Source organism: Xenopus laevis, chromosome 5L, assembly GCF_017654675.1.
Source record: "Xenopus laevis strain J_2021 chromosome 5L, Xenopus_laevis_v10.1, whole genome shotgun sequence".
Taxonomy (NCBI): domain Eukaryota; kingdom Metazoa; phylum Chordata; class Amphibia; order Anura; family Pipidae; genus Xenopus; species Xenopus laevis.
Window position 1 is genome coordinate 156,628,696 of NC_054379.1, and position 20,377 is coordinate 156,649,072.

Sequence of the window (20,377 nt, forward strand, 5' to 3'; positions counted from 1 at the left end):
GAAGTCAGCAAACATCAGTTCCTCCTCACTTCTGGCTCTTCCAATCATTTGGCTTGTCCACCTAAACCAACTGAACAATTCATTGGTGGCTATGCTGTGTATACTGTCTATGGGTACCCCAGGGCCTAGTTTTCTATATAGGTATTTATACAAGAAAAAAAACTATGGGCATTTGTGGTGTAACTGGGGGTACCTGCCTCTTTAGGACATGTTCAGACTGTACAACACACGCACCTATTGGGGCAGTTGGAGGTTCGATACCCAGGGCAGCACCGGGACCAACCTCCATATTGGCTCATGACATATATACAGATACCTTTTTGAAGAGGCAGGGTCATTTCTACCATAAAGTGAGGTAGGTACTCAGTAGGTGCTCTGTGGGTGTGCCCAGAATAAGCCCAGAGAGGAAGAATGTCCCAAATCGGCCCAGACAGGAGGCTATGGGGCAAATTCACTAAACAACGAAGTGCCTAACGCTAGCGTTAATTCGCTAGCGTAGCGCATTTTCGTTTATTCGCCGATTCACTAACAGACGCTGGCGTAAATTCGCTAGTGTTACTTCGCACCCTTACGCCTGGCGAATTTGCGCAACGGACGTAACTACGCAAATTCACTGACGCGCGAATTATTCTGAACGCTACCATTTACGCCAGTCTTCCTTCGCCACCTCAGACTAGGCGAAGTGAAATAGAGTAGATAGGGATTGCTTCAAAAAAAGTTAAAAAATTTTCTAAGTCCCAAAAAACGCTGGCGTTTTTTCTTTTTTTATGGGTGATAGGCTGAAAAAGATCGAATTTTTTTGGGGGGGCTCCCCTCCTTCTCCCCTACATTTCCTAACTCATGACAACTTAACTATACAGTGGGCACATGTGTAGGGCAAAATAAAAATTTTAATTGCTGTTTTGAAGGTTTCCCAGGCTTGTGTAGTGATGCTACATATACCTCCATTGTAACGTTAACGCTAGCGCAACTTCGCAACCTTACGCTTCCCCTTAGCGCAACTTCGGATTTTAGTGAATTTGCGTAGCGCTGGCGAAAATACGCCTGTCGAATCGGACGCTGGCGCAAGTACGAATCTTAGTGAATTTGCCCCTATGCCTCTCTAAACTTTTATTATTCTCTGTAACAGATTTTTCTCCTTATTGTATGGTTTCTGATTGCTCTGGGGTCCAGATCTGACCAATCAGCAGAAACTTCACACCGTGTGCAGCCATTGTAGAATATTTAGCTCAGGCTCAGCAGCAGCCATCACCCTATTTCCATTCATTTACCTACGGAGAAGCTTGGCTGCACAGACTTTAGGTGCCGACATTAATCAGAGGCGGCCGGGTGCCTGCGCCGACATTTCTTTGTTTCCTTCTTACCATTTTCGCCCTTTCTTTCCCCGAGACTTATTTTGATTACAGCAGAAAACTTGACAAACATTGCACAAAAAATGTAGCTGAAATGTGTGCTCACCCACCAGAATGGATTTGCTCGAACAATTTGCTTAATCAGAGAGAACTTGACAAGGAAGGGATTTCTGTAGCGTTCTTTAGCTCACTTTAAAATATAAAAAACTGGGTAATATATTCCGTTCATGCACCAGGGTAGGGAAATGCAAAGTCGTTTTACATAAAGTTGGCCTAAGATTTATGAAGTTGGATTTTCATTGGCAGTATCAGCTGTAGTTTATGGAGGTCAGTGGTGTGGTTTGTATAGCTTAAAAACTAATGTTATAAAGTCTAGTTAACCTTAGAAACCATCATCAGGCAGCATTTATTTGTCAGCTGTCCTTCCCTCCACTTTAATATGTAACTGTTCTGGGTACGGATTCAGCAGAGACCTCTAGTGCCAATACCCTAGTGATGTGCAGGCCGACCTGAAACCTGCAGGACCCGAGGGTCGGGTGGGTTAGGGCCGACCTCCACACAAGATTGGAGGACAGTGTCGGACTGGGCCGGCGGGACACCGGGGAAAAACCCAGTGGGCCCTGGTCTTCATGAGCCCCACCAACTCAGACCTGCTCTCCCACCCAGACCATCCCCTCTTCTTTGCCCCCAACCAGACCAGATCAGGGTTAAAGGGAAGTACGCACCTCTGGGAGAGAAGACCGGTAGGAAGGCCCTTTCGTTCTCATGGTGGGCCCTGGCAGTCATGTTCCCGGGGGGCCTGTGTTGGCGAGTCACAGGTGGGTTGGATTGAGCTTTGCCTTCTGCTATCCAGGCCCTAAACATTACTCTTCTGGCTTTCACCTCTTCTTGCAACTTCTATTTATAGGCGTGCGCCTGGCTCATCCCGCCCCCTTATCAGAGATGGGCGGGAACAGGTCTATGAACAGAGCAACCGTGAGTCTTGTATGGTTCCGCTGGAGAGGGCTTAGGTTAGGGTCGGGTGTGGGGTTTTTTTTGTTTTTTTTTTGTCGACCCACAAACCAATACAAAATCCACAAATATTGAAGACTATTCGTGAATTGTTTCAGAACATCCTTCTTGGTCTCTCCAAAGCCAGGCCAAGTAGTGTTGGCAGCCAAGGAAATACTACTTGGTATCCTCCCCCGTTCCACTGGGCTGTGCAGAATTAAAGTCCACTGTTTGGTATTTGGCCGAATCCTTTATTGAAAGATTTGGCCGAACCGAATCCTTATTCACATATGCAAATTAGGGGTGGGAAAGGAATAGGGTAAAATAAATGGTTTTACTTCCTTGCTTTGCGATGAAAAGTCACATGATTTTCCCTTTCCGTCCCTAATTTGCATATACAAATTAGGATTCTGTTCGGCCAGGCACAAGGATTCAACCGAATACAGCCGTAAAAGGCTGAATCCCGAACTGAATTCTGGATTTGGTGCATCTCTAAAATAAAGGAATGGGACATGTTATCCAGAGTACTCGGGACCTGGGGTTTCCTGGATAAGGGATCTTTCTGTAATTTGGATCTTCATACCTTAAGTCTACTAGAAAATCATGTAAACATTAAATAAACCCAATAGGCTGGTTTTGCTTCCAATAAGGATTAATTATATCTAAGTTGGGATCAAAGATGATCAAGCACAAGGTATGGTTTAATTATTACAGAGAAAAAGAAAATAATTTTTAAAAAGTTAGATTATTTGGATAAAATGGAGTCTATGGGAGACGGCCTTCCCGTAATTTGGAGCTTTCTGGATAAAGGGTTTCCGGATTTAACGGATCCCATACCTGTACAATAATAAAATATAAAGGAGGCCAGGCCATGTCAAACTCTCTCTCTCTCTCTCTCTCTCTCTCTCTCTCTCTCTCTCTCTCTCTCTGTCTTTGATAGAATTAGATTGGGAAGCACAAAGCCAAGATGACCTGGAAAATAAATTCAATTATAGGAGAGACATTGGCAAAGCGTAGGACATGAGCTGTGTGTGTGGGTAGACTGGGTGGATGTAGTTTGTCATTTATTTAAGTTGATTATTAAAGGGGAGGGGCTCACCTTCACACACCCATTTTTGCAATTGGTAATTTTTTTGTAATTAGATGTTTTAAATATTTTTTAGGTTATTTTTATAGGTGTACATATGTCATCTTCAGGTTCCCCGTTAGCCAGGTGCCCACCCAGCCTTCTTACTTACAGTTAACTGAGAAAGGTTCAACAAAAACCAAGTTGTTTCCTTGACAACCCTTTTTAATGATGCCCGCTGATCATTTCTAAACAATTTTGTGAAGGTGAATATGTCCCTCCATCTAATAAAGCATTCCCTAGCTCTACAGGGACTTTTGCCTCATTAAAATACAAAAGAACCATCCATTGAGAACGCCACCTGATCTCTGTACATTTTGCTCCATGTTTTTGTTCCTGGAAGCTTTAAAGGACCAGTAACATCATTTTTTTTTAAAAAAATTCCTTAGTATACAGCGAAAAAAAAAAACCACAAAGACAAATTAAACTTTGAAATCACTTAGTCTGTATTAAGAAATAACTTACTGAAACTCCACTTGCACTCCTCTTCAGAAAAGGCGATCCGGTGATCCATGGTGCAGTGATCGATTCCTCCTTCCTGCCTTCCTTATAGGAGATAGCCAGGGAGGAGAAATCGAGCGCCGCACGGTAAGTTGTTTGTTAAAAAGACTTAGGAGCAGATTTACTAAGCTCGAGTGAATAGTTGGAATCCAAAAATAATCGAATTTCATAATTTTTTGGGTACTTCGACCATCAAATTGGTCAAATTCGGTCGAATTCGAACGATTCGAAGTAAAAAATGTTCGACCATTCGATACTCTAAGTACTGTCTCTTTAAAAAATCCTTCGACTCAATACTTCGCCAAATAAAAGCTTCTGAATTGAATGTTAGCCTATGCAGGTTTTGGGCACTTTTTATGATCGAATAAAAATCGATAGCTTAAAATCGTTCAAATCGTTCGATTTTTATTCCTTTTGCGCTAATATCCTTTGAATTCGATATTCGAAATCGACCCTTGAAGTAAGATCCTTGATAAATCTGCCCCTAAGCGTTTTCAAAGTTTCATTTGTGTTTGTATTCAGTTTCGTTGTATACTAACGAGTTTTTTTAAATAAAAATGTGATGTTACTGGTCCTTTAAGCACAGTTTACCTATCAGACAACAACTAAACATCATTATCCCCCTCCTTGAATACAAGGTAGAATAATGAAGGCAAAATTACACTATAGTCTGCGTAAGTAACCTAACCTATGGCAAGCATCATTCTCATTGGTCGGTTTTCTTGCAGCTGTAATCATATATTTGATCATGTACTTTTAGGCCTGATTTAGAGCAGCATGCAGTTTTATAAAGAGTCCCCATTTAAGGGATTGTTCTCCTATTAATTAATTTTTACTATGACGAAGACAGGAATATTCTGAGACAATTTGCAACCGGCTTATATTTTTTATTATTTGTGGTTTTTGAACTATTTGGCTTTTTATTCTGCAGATCTCTGGTCTGCATTTTCGGCGGACGGCTTGCTAGGGTCCAAATTCCCCTAGCAACCATGCACTGATTTGAATAAGAGACTGAAATATGAATAGAAAAGGCCCTAATTAGAAATATAAGTATTTAAAAGTAGCAATAACAATAAATTTGTATCTTAACAAATCATTTGTTTGTTTTTTTAGATGGGGTCGGTGACCCCCCCATTGGAAATCTAGAAAGAGTCAGAATATGATGGAAAATAATTTAAAAAAAACTATAATAAATAAATAATAAAGACCAATTGACAAGTTGCTTAGAATTAGCCATTAAGTTAACTTAAAGGTGAACCAGCCCTTTAACAGATGCTTGGAGTTCTAGTGGAACTGCAATGGGTGCTGAGCATAGTGCACTAATGAATGATAAACTCCCACTAAGATGCTACAGTATTATTCTTTCAGATTTACATACCTATTTAATATCTTGCTCATTCACTTCTTTCCACCATTAAAATCTCATTGTATCGCTTTCTGTGGCTCGCCAGGAAATTAGCAGCCGTAATTGCACAGAAACGTAAAGAGCTGATGCCAGATAAGGACCCCTTGACCCGTCTAATTGTCTCATTTTCCGTAACTGTTCTGAAGTATTTGACCCGAGAAGGCTCTTAGGCTTTTCTTCTTGCAAATAACTCTGCACCCAATACGATAATTGTATGCGTTTTTTTTTAAAGCTACAGAGACGTGCGCGCAGATGGGAAAGCGCTGAGAAAATGATTTTACACTGTTGTTGTTTGGCTCCATACGAGTGTCTCTGCATGTAATCATTAATATTAGGGAGAGTAATATTAGGGAGGTGCCAACTGCCTGGTTACACCCAAGCCACACCCATTGCCCCGCCCACAAGGGAATTTAACTGATAACCACAACAATGATTTGTTTTAAAAATGATTCAACCTAATTATGGAGCTGGAGTACAGGTCCATTATCCGGAATCCCATTATCCAGAAGGCTCCGAATTACAGAAAGGCCATCTCCCGAAGACTCCATTTTATCCAAATAATTCAAATTTTTAAAAATGATTTCCTTTTTCTGTGTAATAATAAAACAGTATCTTGTATTTGATCCCAACTAAGATATAATTAATCCTTACTGGAAGCAAAACCAGCCTATTGGGTTTATTTAATGTTTACATGATTTTCTAGTAGACTTAAGATCCAAATTATGGAAAGATCCATTATCGAGAAAACCCCAGGTTATGAGCATTCTGGATAACAGGTCCCTGAATCCATTATTTTGGATTCGGCCGAACCCCCGAATTCTTTGCAAAAGATTTTTTCACTTCCTTGTTTTGTGACAAAAAGTCACACGATTTTCCTCCCTGCCCCTAATTTCCATATGCCGAATCCGAATCCTGCTGAAAAAGGCCTAATCCTGGATTTGGTGCATCCCTTATTGCTACTTTTTATTTCTTATCTTTCTATTCAGGCCTCTCCTATTCATACTCCAGTCTCTTATTCAAATCAATGCATGGTTGCTAGGGTATTTTGGACCCTAGCAACCAGATTGCTGAAACTGAAAAGCACAAAATGAAAACCAATGGCAAATCGTCTCAGAATATCACTCTCTACATCATACTAAAAGTTATTTTAAAGGTAAACACCCCCTTTAATTATTTGCATTTCTATTCTACGTCTTTGCAACTTGGAATTTTGGTAAATTGATTTGAAAATATCTCCAGACCTATTTTTTTATTATAAGGGGGGAAAACTGGCAGCGTCTTTGAATATGGCATTAAGAAAGCACTTTGTAGAGCCTAAGCATCTTAGAATATTACAGTGAATCACACAGTCGGCAGTTGTATAAAACTGGGCCCTTTCCACAATCATTGTGTCACTTATTCAGTGTATGTCTGGCTGTGGATATTATTTGAATTATTATTTCTTTAATACATTCAGTTTCATTTAACACCAATTATTTCCTCACCCATAACAGTCTCATAGTGTCTGGGCTTCTCTAACTCATCTCATTATGCTCATTAAATTACACTGTTCTGCACTGAGCGGAGATAATTAGTTGTTGGAGACTTGACATCCATCTACTCGCCTCACTGGTGCACAGTCAGAACTAACCCAACCGCAATGAAGTCACGGAAGAGCCTTTCAACCCCCCCAACTGTGTAACTTGCAATTGATGAAAATACCGAACACAATATTCAGCAACCTGGGTGGGCTGCACTGTTACTATAGGCACCATCTCTCCCTACTATACCTGCTATCCCACAGTCACACTCCCTTCCCAGAGACTATTATCCACTGTTACTATAGGCACCATCTCTCCCTACTATACCTGCTATCCCACAGTCACACTCCCTTCCCAGAGACTATTATCCACTGTTACTATAGACACCATCTCTCCCTACTATACCTGCTATCCCACAGTCACACTCCCTTCCCAGAGACTATTATCCACTGTTACTATAGGCACCATCTCTCCCTACTATACCTGCTATCCCACAGTCACACTCCCTTCCCAGAGACACTTATCCCACTGTTACTATAGGCACCATCTCTCCCTACTATACCTGCTATCCCACAGTCACACTCCCTTCCCAGAGACTATTATCCCACTGTTACTATAGGCACCATCTCTCCCTACTATACCTGCTATCCCACAGTCACACTCCCTTCCCAGAGACTATTATCCCACTGTTACTATAGGCACCATCTCTCCCTACTATACCTGCTATCCCACAGTCACACTACCTTCCCAGAGACTATTATTCACTGTTACTATAGGCACCATCTCTCCCTACTATACCTGCTATCCCACAGTCACACTCCCTTCCCAGAGACTATTATCCCACTGTTACTATAGGCACCATCTCTCCTTACTATACCTGCTATCCCACAGTCACACTCCCTTCCCAGAGACTATTATCCCACTGTTACTTTAGGCACCATCTCTCCCTACTATACCTGCTATCCCACAGTCACACTCCCCTCCCAGAAACTATTATCCACTGTTACTATAGGCACCATCTCTCCCTACTATACCTGCTATCCCACAGTCACACTCCCTTCCGAGAGACTATTATCCACTGTTACTATCGGCACCATCTCTCCCTACTATACCTGCTATCCCACAGTCACACTCCCTTCCCAGAGACTGTTATCCACTGTTACTATAGGCACCATCTCTCCCTACTATACCTGCTATCCCACAGTCACACTCCCTTCCCAGAGACTGTTATCCACTGTTACTATAGGCACCATCTCTCCCTACTATACCTGCTATCCCACAGTCACACTCCCTTCCTAGAGACTATTATCGCACTGTTACTATAAGCACAAACATACATACAACTTGTCCCTTGTGTAACAAAACAAAAATGTTTATTTTATAGTATTCTAGCGTCTGGCTACCTTGAAAATAATAAAATAGAGCAAAGACAATCAAGTTTACATTGTTAAAGATTTTTTTATTAAAATTAGTACTTGAAGTTATATTTGAAGTATTCAAATTCATCTGTCGTAGGAGGTCCCAGTCCCAGTCTCCTCTGCTCTGGGTTGGGGTAGGACAGAGACGAATCTTCAGGAACAGTAGGAAAGTCGCAAATAATTATTCCCAGGAACAATCTTGCCGAAAAGGCTGTTGGATCTCGTTGGATTAATGGCAGGCAGCATCCATGTCTGAATCATGTCTTCCTCCTCAGAATTAATTGTATAATAATCAGAGTTCCCTTTGCAAATTCCTCCTCTTAGTCTTTCCAGTGACAACTGTCAATTCTGGGATTTTCAGTTCTGGTTCTCACTAACAGGTTTGGGAACATTAACAGCATTTTTCTCTATGTCCATTGTGGCCTCACCCATTGGGAATGAGAAGCCATCTCCTAAGCTGCTAAAGATTGGGAGGAACCAGTATTTCTTTTCATTGCCAAACACTTCTCTCAGATTCTTGCTGAAGCCCAAGTTATAGGGATTAAACTCCTCTGTGTTATCACTGTCCTCCCGATCAGTTATATTCCTTAGAGCCAGTTCGAAATGATCAAGGAAAAGTCGGAATAGCATTATAGCGAAGAACGTGGTCAGGCTGAACAGCACAATGATAGGGACTTTGGATGGGCTGTTGGGCAGCTGATGAGTCCAGAATAGTATGGAGCAATAAAGCGACACTGCGCTAGTGAATATGCACAATAGCACTCCATACATCACAGCGAGGAGGAAGAACTTGTAGTTGGAGAATCCCACACAGTTGTTTAGAAATCCGCAGTGATGATCCAGTTTCAGTATACAGACGTTACACACTGGGCAATGGTGGCACCTGTCTGGCTTTATCACATGGCATGTGGTACAGTACCTTACAGCCTTCTTAATATGCAAGTCTTTAGCCATACGAATGAGGATCTCCTGCAGCACTTGTGGCCTCTCATCACTCAGGTACAGCTGCTTGTCAGACTCCGATGGGCGGAATTTTTCAGGAGGGACAACGGGAGGCATCATAACAGTCCGGAGATAGCACCACACGCACAGGAGGAACAAAAGGTGGAAAATCACCAGGAAAGTCACCTTTGCCTCTAATAACTGTACAGTGAATATGCACAGCTCCACCACAAATATATAATAGCAGGTAGCAAGGAGTCCAATCAAAAGTAGAACCACGATCCGGGAGATCTTCCTCATGCAGGAACGCTGATATTCCTCTTCTTCTTTTTCATTAATTGTTATCTTAGTATCTTTCTCTTCATTTGACATAATTATAGTTTTGAAATATCGATAAAAAGTAAGAAAAAATGCAAAAATCAATAAGACTGAGTCTCTGATGTGTCACCACCAGCGCTCGTAGGTCTTATGACAAAGCAAGTGAGTGAGTAACATCAGTAAACAACTCTCCTCTTTATGACATCACAATGCTCTCTTTATTCTCCTCTGTATGACATCACTATAGTATTCTCAGCCAATAGGAAGCCAGGTGCAGTCTTATGACTGAGCAGGTGAGAGATAACATCAGTAAATATCTCTTCAAAATGTGCTCTGTATTCTCAGCCAATAGGAAGCCACATGCAAATGATCTTCAGATCAACAACCTTGCAGACGTAAACAATGTAACCATGGCAACCAACTGTAATGCCACTCCCACCATGCCTACAGTGCAACTCACCTTTCCATATTTAAACCTGTCAACTGTTTTACTGAATCAAAAATCAATAGTAATTATTATGGCAGAAAAACAGTCCCTATGTTTAAGGAAATATTAAAGTTCAAACAACTCTGCCCAGTGCCCAGTATAGAGATTATGGTACAACATGACTTCCTTGGTGCTACAGGATCTATTGAATGAATGGAATCTGTAAACTCCCAAGTTTTAGTGAAATCAGTAAATATTATTTTTATTCAGGGTTGAGAGGAATAAAGATTCACTGGTAGCCCTAAAATAAAGGTGTTTGCTGCAACTCTAATGATTAATATCATTTATCAGAAATATTGGGGCTCCCACAACCCCTAGTCACTGTGTATACAAACAAAGAGACAGCCGGCTACAAAAAAGAAATATTACTGTCACTAGAATATTATTATGTTTTTCTGCAACGCACTTTACAGAATTGATCTGTGCAGCGACGTTTCCCAGATACAATGTCATTTTATTTTAATTCAGAAGTCAATAGAAGCAACACATATCTGCTTTCCATGTTGCCCTTTATTCCATCTCAATGATATTTTTAAATTACATGTTTAAAGAAAAAAATCCAAAAATATCACGGTTGATCTAGCAGCACTTGTTTTGTGTTTGATTCAACCCCTTATTTTCTGATTTTTCTACGTGGGAATTCATTACCTAAACTCAACCCAAAGGTTTCCCACAGCCCCAGAGACTATTATCCCACTGTTACTATAGGCACCATCTCTCCCTACTATACCTGCTATCCCACAGTCACAGTCCCTTCCCAGAGACAATTATCCCACTGTTACTATAGACACCATCTCTCCCTACTATACCTGCTATCCCACAGTCACACTCCCTTCCCAGAGACAATTATCCACTGTTACTATAGGCACCATATCTCCCTACTATACCTGCTATCCCACAGTCACACTCCCTTCCCAGAGACTATTATCCCACTGTTACTATAGACACCATCTCTCCCTACTATACCTGCTATCCCACAGTCACACTCCCTTCCCAGAGACAATTATCCACTGTTACTATAGGCACCATATCTCCCTACTATACCTGCTATCCCACAGTCACACTCCCTTCCCAGAGACAATTATCCACTGTTACTATAGGCACCATATCTCCCTACTATACCTGCTATCCCACAGTCACACTCCCTTCCCAGAGACTATTATCCCACTGTTACTATAGGCACCATCTCTCCCTACTATACCTGCTATCCCACAGTCATACTCCCTTCCCAGAGACTATTATCCCACTGTTACTATAGACACCATCTCTCCCTACTATACCTGCTATCCCACAGTCACACTCCCTTCCCAGAGACTATTATCCCACTGTTACTATAGGCACCATCTCTCCCTACTATACCTGCTATCCCACAGTCACACTCCCTTCCCAGAGACTATTATCCACTGTTTCTATAGGCACCATCTCTCCCTACTATACCTGCTATCACACAGTCACACTCCCTTCCCAGAGACTATTATCCACTGTTACTATAGGCACCATCTCTCCCTACTATACCTGCTATCCCTGCTATCCCACAGTCACACTCCCTTCCCAGAGACTATTATCCCACTGTTACTATAGACACAATCTCTCCCTACTATACCTGCTATCCCACAGCCCCTTCCCAGATACTATTATCCCACTGTTACTATAGGCACCATCTCTCCCTACTATACCTGCTATCCCACAGTCACACTCCCTTCCCAGAGACTATTATCCACTGTTACTATAGACACATCTCTCCCTACTATACCTGCTATCCCACAGTCACACTCCCTTCCCAGAGACTATTATCCACTGTTACTATAGACACCATCTCTCCCTACTATACCTGCTATCCCACAGACACACTCCCTTCCCAGAGACTATTATCCACTGTTACTATAGGCACCATCTCTCTCATTACACTATACCTGCTGTACCTCAGCTATGTCCCTGTTTTCAGAACTAGAAGCCGCCCTGTCTGGGGGAATTTATTTACCTAACATAGCATTACCTTGAGTTACACAAAGACTGACAAGTACTGACAAATCTCTTCTTGACAACAGCACTCACTTACAGATAATAGCAGGCTCTCTCTTTATTTATTCATTTCATTTGGAGGATTTCTATCTATATTTCTAAAATTCAATTTACTCCAGAGACAGCATTGCCATGAAATATATACAGTTACAATCTCTGAGCAGATGGTAGCCCTACCTTGGAAATAAGAGTCTTAATTTTGTTTCTGATTTCCAAATCACACCACTAACAGATTGCTGTCTGTAATTTCTCTTCCAACCAAATAGATTTCTGAACTTTTGTTATGTCTTCATTGTCCCCTGATTCCGAGCGAGTGACTTGCCAAGGTTTCATTTGATTTTCTAGCCTTTCCATCAACAACAAGAAAACAAAGCAGGTTTATTTATTGGGGGAGGGGTGTGCAAAGAACTTGTTCACGGGGGGGCTTCTTTCTTCACTTCATCTTTATAACCATGTGGGTTTCTAAATAAGATTCATGCCAAAACCCTGACAGCATATTAAGCTTTGTGAAATGCACAGAATATTACCTCTAACCCCCTACAACTAGTACTGTATGGAATTGACTGTAAGCTTCTCTGGCACAAAGTTCTGGACAATACATTGCTGGATGAGGATTTCTGCATGGGAAAACACACTTCACACCTTTCCTATTGGCTTTTTATTTACACACAGAACTCAACAAACTGTTTGGCTGGCCCACCCCATGGCACCCAAAGTAGTGGATGTAATGACCAGCCCAAAAATTGTTTCCCCATTTGGGGTGCGGGCGAATACTGCCCACACTCTGGTTGGAGGAAACAATTGATTTTCCAAACAAAAAAATGTCCCTTATAGCTCCCTCCTGATGCAGGTGGCTTAGCACTCGGGGGAGTGGGAGTTTGGATTTGGGGAAAATAGTTCACCCTAACCGAGAGCAGGGCTGGGGCTGGTATTACACATGTAAAATAAATGTGCTTATACAAAGAAATCATATGAATTACATACATAGAACATACAGAGTTACATACATAACAACCAGTACCAGTACAAAAGATGAGATGTGCAAAAGAGCTTACAATCTAAAGGGGAAGCACAAGGTGTGGGAGTGGGCAAGATCAGAAATAAGCAGGTGAGAGATGTAGCATATGGTAGCTAAACAGGGTGAGGGTAGGCTACTCTAAATAAGTATGGGAACTGTTATCCAGAATGGTCAGGACCTGGGGTTTTCCAGATAAGTAGTCTTTCTGTAATTTGGATCTCCAACTCTACAAACTCTCCAAATCTACTAAAATATAATTTAAACATTAAGGATTGTTCTGCTTCCAATAAGGATTAATTATATCTTAGTTGGGATCAAGTACAAGCGACTGTTTTATTATTACAGAGAAAAAGGAAATACTTTTTAAAAAAGTGAATTATTTAAGATCCATAACTGAGATCCTTCTGGATGACGGGTTATCATTTAACGGATCCCAAACCTGTACTGTTAAGAGAGACTTCAGCACAGCAAGGCTGGAAACCAAACTAGTACAGGTATGGGACCTGTTATCCAGAATTTTCGGGACCTGGGGGATCTTTCCATAATTTGGATCTTCATACCTTAAGTCTACTAGAAAATCATGTAAATATTAAATAAACCCAATAGGCTGGTTTTGCTTCCAATAAGGATTAATTATATCTTAGTTGTGATCAAGTACAAGTGTTGTATTAGGGAGCTGTTATCTGGTTATTATTATTAACATGTATTTATATAGCGCCGACATATTGCATTCTTTTGTTTGGCTGGTGGGGGGGAAAAGGGAGGGGGTGATATCACTCCAACTTGCAGTACAGCAGTAAAGAGTGGTTGAAGTTTATCAGAGCACAAGTCACATGACCAGGGGCAGCTGGGAAATTTACAAAATGTCTAGCCCCATGTCAAATTTCAAAATTGAATATAAAAAAATCTGTTTGCTCTTTTGAGAAATGGATTTCAGTGCAGAAATTTGCTGGAGCAGCACTATTAACTGATTCATTTTGAAAAAAAAATAAAAAAATTCCCATGACAGTATCCCTTTAAGCATCTTAGCGTAGATTCTGAAATATCAGAAATGAGATATCTTTTGTTTTAATCTACAAGAAAAAGCTGGGAGGTCTCAAATATGAGCTTGTGTATCGCCAAGCGAGGAGCCAAGAGGCTTTGATGGGATGATACGATAAATAATCAGATATCGGATATAAATAATCAGACGGTCCCTTGTTGCCATGCGGAATCATTATGTGCATTTTACAAGCAGCTAAAACCTGCGTGAGCAGAGCTCTGACCCGCTGTGTGTGTGCCGAGGGTGCGAGACTGTGAGCTAAGAATATATAGAGATATATATTTATATAACGATGCTGCTGCTGCTGCCAGGAGTCGGAACAAAAGGGGATAACTTCCGGCGGCTGGCAGAAAATCCATGAACAACGTTGGACCTGGATAATGACATCTTGATTATAAAGTGCTCAGAATTGGCTTAACCCCTGGAACAGACCCAAATTTAGGGGGAACAAGACGTGGATTCAGCAGGAGTCGCCTCTCAGCAGGTCTTTTACATCTTCATTAACCAGCAGAGCAACGTTAACTAAACTCTCCTCCGTCCCAGACCTGATCACGTTGGGATTACTGAGACATCGCTGCTGATCTGGGGGAGAATTCAACTCATTTAGTGCAGGTAACCCGAAGGGAGGAGGCTTCATAGGCATCTGATTCAGACAGATCTTCGTACAGGTATGGGGCCCGTTATCCAGAAAGCTACGAATTATGGGAGGGCCCATAGACTCCATTGTAATCAAGTAACTCAATTTTAAAAATGATTTCCTTCTTCTCTGTACTAAAGAAACAGTAACTTGTACTTGATCCCAACTAAGATATAATTAATCCTTATTGGAAGCAAAACCAGCCTATTGGGTTTATTTAATGTTTACATTCATTTTAAAGGGAAAAAATGTTTGTTTTTTCCCCAAAACGCATCAGTTAATAGTGCTGCTCCAGCAGAATTCTGCACTGAAATCCATTTCTCAAAAGAGCTAACTGATTTTTTTTTTATATTTAATTTTAAAATCTGACATGGGGCTAGACATTTTGTCAATTTCCCATCTGCCCCCAGTCATGTGACTTGTGCTCTGATAAACTTCAGTCACTCTTTACTGCTGTACTGCAAGTTGGAGTTATATCACACTCTCTTTCTCCCCCCCCAGCAGCCAAACAAAAGAACAATGGGAAGGTAACCAGATAGCAGCTCCCTAACACAAGATAACAGCTCCCTGGTAGATGTAAGAACAGCACTCAATAGTAAAATCCAGGTCCCACTGTGACACATTCAGTTACATTGAGTAGGAGAAACAACAGCCTGCCAGAAAGCAGTTCCATCCTAAAGTGCTGGCTCTTTCTGAAAGCACATGACCAGGCAAAATGACTTGAGATGCACCTACACACCGATATTACAACTAAAAAAATACACTTATTTGTTTAAGAATGAAATTTTATATTGTAGAGTGAATTATTTGCAGTGTAAACAGTGTCATTTAGAAATAAAAATTACATCATAAAAATCATGACAAAATCCCTTTAAGTCGAATTAAAGTATGGAGATCCAAATTATGGAAATATCCCTTATCCAGAAAACCTCAAGCCCAGAGCATTCTGGATAACAGATCCCATACCTGTACTTTTTGCATGATTTGAGTTTGCTGGAATACAGAATTGATGGTGCACCCCTACCGCAACCTATGTACCGTATGTTTATATCGTACAGTTTTTGGTACATACATGTATAACCACTATCTGTGTTCCATAAATATCAGACAGTTTCTCCCAAATGTTTAAAAATTTACTCGTCTGAAATCCCAAATAAAAAGTGAGGAGGAGCCACGGTTACAATCATTTTGGTTGTCACCCCGTAACTAATGGAGCAATAGAAAGGAAACCATAGGGTTTATGGCCACTCAGTCCATGGGCCTATTGCTCGGATTCCATGTTGCACCGGACAGCTGAAGGCAACAATTTTTTAAGAAGATGCCATTTTTTTCGGGGGAAAGGGGGGGTGTCAAATCTGAATATGCAGATTACGGCCCAGACACAGGACACAGGTGTTTGTCTGAGTGATGTAACTACATGTTACTGGTCCCCACAGCAAAGTAATTTTAGGGCCCATAACATATCCAGTGGTTGTCCTGTTTTACTAATATATGTTGATATTGCTCATTAATTAGGACCTCATGGGGCCCCCTGCAGGGCTTGCTTTCTCCATAGTTACACCCCTGCAGTTGGTCTGTACCCTGCCCGGTCTTGATGCCGGCAAAAGGTGGCAACCCTAGCTCAAAATGTCTCTGCCCCCAATCAGTTACCCACTGCCACTTCTACTTGCAATTGCCATATGGTGAATATTTATGCCTTCCACCTTATGGCAAAGGGTGATTCCATTTTGCCCTGTGGGTTACAGAAAATTGGTCAATACCTATTTTTCCTGCTTCTAAAGTAATTGGGGGTCATTTATCAACACTGGGCAAATTTGCCCATGGGCAGTTACCTATAGCAACCAATCAGTGATTAGCTTTTTGAAGCCAGCTGCAAGTAGAACAATGAATGCAGCAATTTGATTGGTTGCCATGGGTTACTGCCCATGAGCAAATTTGCCCAGTGTTGATAAATGACCCCAATAACTTTAGAAGCACGAAAAATAGGTCTTGACCAATTTTTTGTAACCCATAGGGCAAAATGGAATCACCCTTTGCCATAAGGTGGAAGGCATAAATATTCACCATATGGCAATTGCAAGTAGAAGTGGCAGTGGGTAACTGATTGGGGGCAGAGAAATTTTTAGCTAGGGTTGCCAACTTTTGCCGGCATCAAGACCGGGCAGGGGCGGGCCTCTGACACAAGGGGAGGGACTGGAGACGTCAAGGGGCGAATCGGTTGCTGATCCAGGGACCCATGACATTGGGGGCAGGGTTATGATTTGGCAATCGCCAATTGGCTGATCACCATGCCATTTATTTGAAAGACCTGTCTGGATTTCCTTAATACTTGTCGGCTAATTTTGAGGCCGGCAAGAATTTACTGCACGCCCATTAACTTTAATGCAATTGGACAAAATAGGCTCGAGTCAAATTTTCGCCGGCGGCAAAACTTGCGTTTTGTGAATTTTTCTCCATTTTGTAGGAGATTTTCAAATTTTTCAGCAAAGCGAAACGGGACAAATTCGTTCATCACTAGTGGCAATCTATGTGCCCTCCATGCACTGGTGTAACCATAGGGCACCCCCACTTCCCTGATTCCTGCCCCCCTCATATATACATGGATCATGTGTTCACATTAGAGGTTTCATGTAGTTCCACTGTCACCCCCTTTATACATTTCCAAAAATGGTTGCACCCTAGGCAGGTGCCTCTGACCCCAAAAGCAGCCTCCAGATACGCCTTGTCTCGCTGAGGATTCTGGTAGTTGCAGATTACGCCTCTCCCACTGTGATTCGTCTCTTCGAGTCTCGGCATCAGCCGGAACGTATTTCAAATGAGCGTAAAAAAGTCAGTTTCATAGCGTACCCAGTATTTTTCTACTTGATTTCAAAAGACAAATTAACCCAGGGTATTTGAACACCATTTTCTGCCTAATAATTTTTATTATGCTGTAATGTTTATGAGCAAATCAAAGCTATGCTTGAATTATAGGCAGAAAGAAAGGCTAATGGCTCAGGCAAAAATACACACATTAACAGCTTAGCTTGTATTATTTCATTCAGGGGAAAAAAAAATATTTCTAATAAGCTCGCATTAAACATAAATATGTTAATTAGACGGCAGGGATTGCGAAGGCACCGAATTATTCAACGGAGTGTGTGACTTGTGCATTGCTGGGAAGCAACATGGCTCTCTCTCTCGGTTACATTTGGCTTTGGTTTAATGGGAAAGAATTAACAATAGAGCTGTAACTGTAGTAAGGAGCCATGGCAGCCAATCATCCAATCTGCCTTTGTTAGTTTTTAGAGCAGTACAACCATTGGGTTAACTGCTGATTGGCTACTGGTTAAACAATTAACACTTTGGTCCTGGGCCCAGTCCCAGTTGGGTGCAGGTTTGGCAGTAACTGGGTGGTGGTACTTGTGCAAGTGTAGGTGAGGCAATGCTTTTACTCCCTTTTCTGCAGTGATTTTACTGACATGCCAAGGTTAATGTGATGATCATTATCAATGTTCTGCAGTGACCGTACTGCCATGTCTGTGATTAATGAAGAGCTCATTATTCATTTTCTGCAGTGAACCTGCTGGCATGTCTGTAGTTAATGCAGTGCTCATTATCCAGCTTATGCAGTGATCATACTGGGGTTAATGAAGTGCTTATTATCCATTTTCTGCAGTGAACCTGCTGGCATGTCTGCAGTGATCTTACTGACATGCCTGGGGTTTAGTAATGTAAATCATTTTTTTTGCAGTAATCTAAGTGGAATGTCTGGGGTTAATGCAGTGCTTTGGATACATATTCTGCAGTGATCTTACTGGTATGTCTTAGGTTAATGAAATGCACAATATCAGTTTTCTGCAGTGATTCTACTGGTTGGGTCATTTTGGGTAAAGGGAGTACCAAGGGGGCATGGTTAAAAAAATAGGGCTTGGTAGAACATTTTTTTGGGGGGGGAGAGAATGTTTGTGTTTTCTCCTCTCTGTATAAATAAGCAATATTAATAAAACAATAATAGTCATTCAGTGCTTGTTCTGTGCGCTGCAAAGCTGTTTTACTTACTGACACAAAACAATTTCCGAGGGAGGACACCCCCCTATTGCAAAGTGCCCAAAAGCCCATAAAATAAAGCTCTGAAAGATTATCCTATAACAAAATCTACTTGTCAGTAATCCGACCTTAACAAAATCTGTACGTGGGGAGATGTGCAAAGCTGATATTTAAAGAAGGGTTTATTTTCAGTTTATTTTCAGTTTATATTCAGTTTATATTCAGTAACCACGGGCAGCCGGCACAAACATAAGCGGCTGAAGGAAATGTAACCAGCCGAGCAGAAGGAGTCAATGGGCCGTACTGAGGACACTCGTTCTGTTTGTAAAATGTTATTCTCCAGTTGCCTGCGGATTTTCCTGGAATTATATAAGAGTTTGTAGAGGTATAAAAGTAACCCGTCCCCATCCCGCAGATTCATTTCATAACAAGCCCAGCGGGCACTGTGATACTGGACACACAGATGTGCCAGCAATATACAGGCAATATACAGGCGATATATATGCAATATACAGGTAATATACAGGTAATATACAGGCAATATACAGGCGATATATATGCAATATAAGGTAATATACAGGCAATATACAGGCAATATACAGGCGATATATATGCAATATACAGGTAATATACAGGCAATATACAGGCAATATACAGGCAATATACAGGAAATATACAGACAATATACAAGCAATATACAAGCAATATACAGGCAATATACAGGCAATATACAGGCAATATACAAGCAATATACAGGCAATATACAAACAATATACAAACAATATACAAACAATATACAAACAATATACAGGCAATACACAGGCAATATACAGGCAATATACAGACAATGTACATGCAATATACAAGCAATATACAGGCAATATACATGCAATATACAAGCAATATACAGGCAATATACAGGCAATATACAGGCAATATACAAACAATATACAGGCAATATACAGGCAATATACAAGCAATATACAGGCAATGTACAAGCAATATACAGGCAATATACAGGCAATATACAGGCAATATACAAACAATATACAGGCAATATACAGGCAATATACAGGCAATATACAGGCAATATACAGGCAATATAAGTGGTATGATCCTGTAGAGAGAATCATTTGGGGGGGGGGGTTGGACTGGTCACGCACACAGAATTCAGTCTTAATTTTGGTGGTGGGACATTTATTGTTGTGGGACCTTTATTTGCCAGCTCTACCATCTTCACCATAAGGTGCCAACTGCATATGTGAGCAATGTCGGACTGGGACACTAGGGGTCCACCCAAAAACCTTAGACCAGGGGCCCACTCTCACTGCTATTATTCTTCCTCTCCTCACTCAACCTCTATTCTCCTAGTCTCTTTTCTTTACATACTATAATCTATTATTCCATCTATTTAGCCTCTTTGTTCTCATTGTAATAGAGAATGGCCATGAAATAAGCCAGAAGTTTACGAGCATGAGGGGCCACTGACACCTGGGCCCACCAGGACCTTTCCTGGTATCCTGGTGGGCCAGTCCAACACTGTATGTGATGGTTAGTAGCAACAAAATAT

At 41.2% G+C, this 20,377-nt stretch overlaps 1 protein-coding gene across 3 annotated transcripts in view; it reads left to right on the forward strand.

The window, feature by feature from the left end:
• Positions 1-20,377, forward strand: part of LOC108717206 (kelch-like protein 29) — a 653,541-nt gene that overhangs the window by 374,019 nt on the left and 259,145 nt on the right. The window contains exon 1 of one of the 3 annotated variants that reach the window (XM_041563573.1): positions 14,143-14,753. The exons of the other annotated variants lie outside the window; for them this stretch is intronic. The gene's annotated coding sequence lies outside the window, so the exon portion shown is untranslated. Of the gene's footprint in view, positions 1-14,142; positions 14,754-20,377 lie in introns of those variants that run through there. 3 annotated transcript variants of the gene reach the window in all.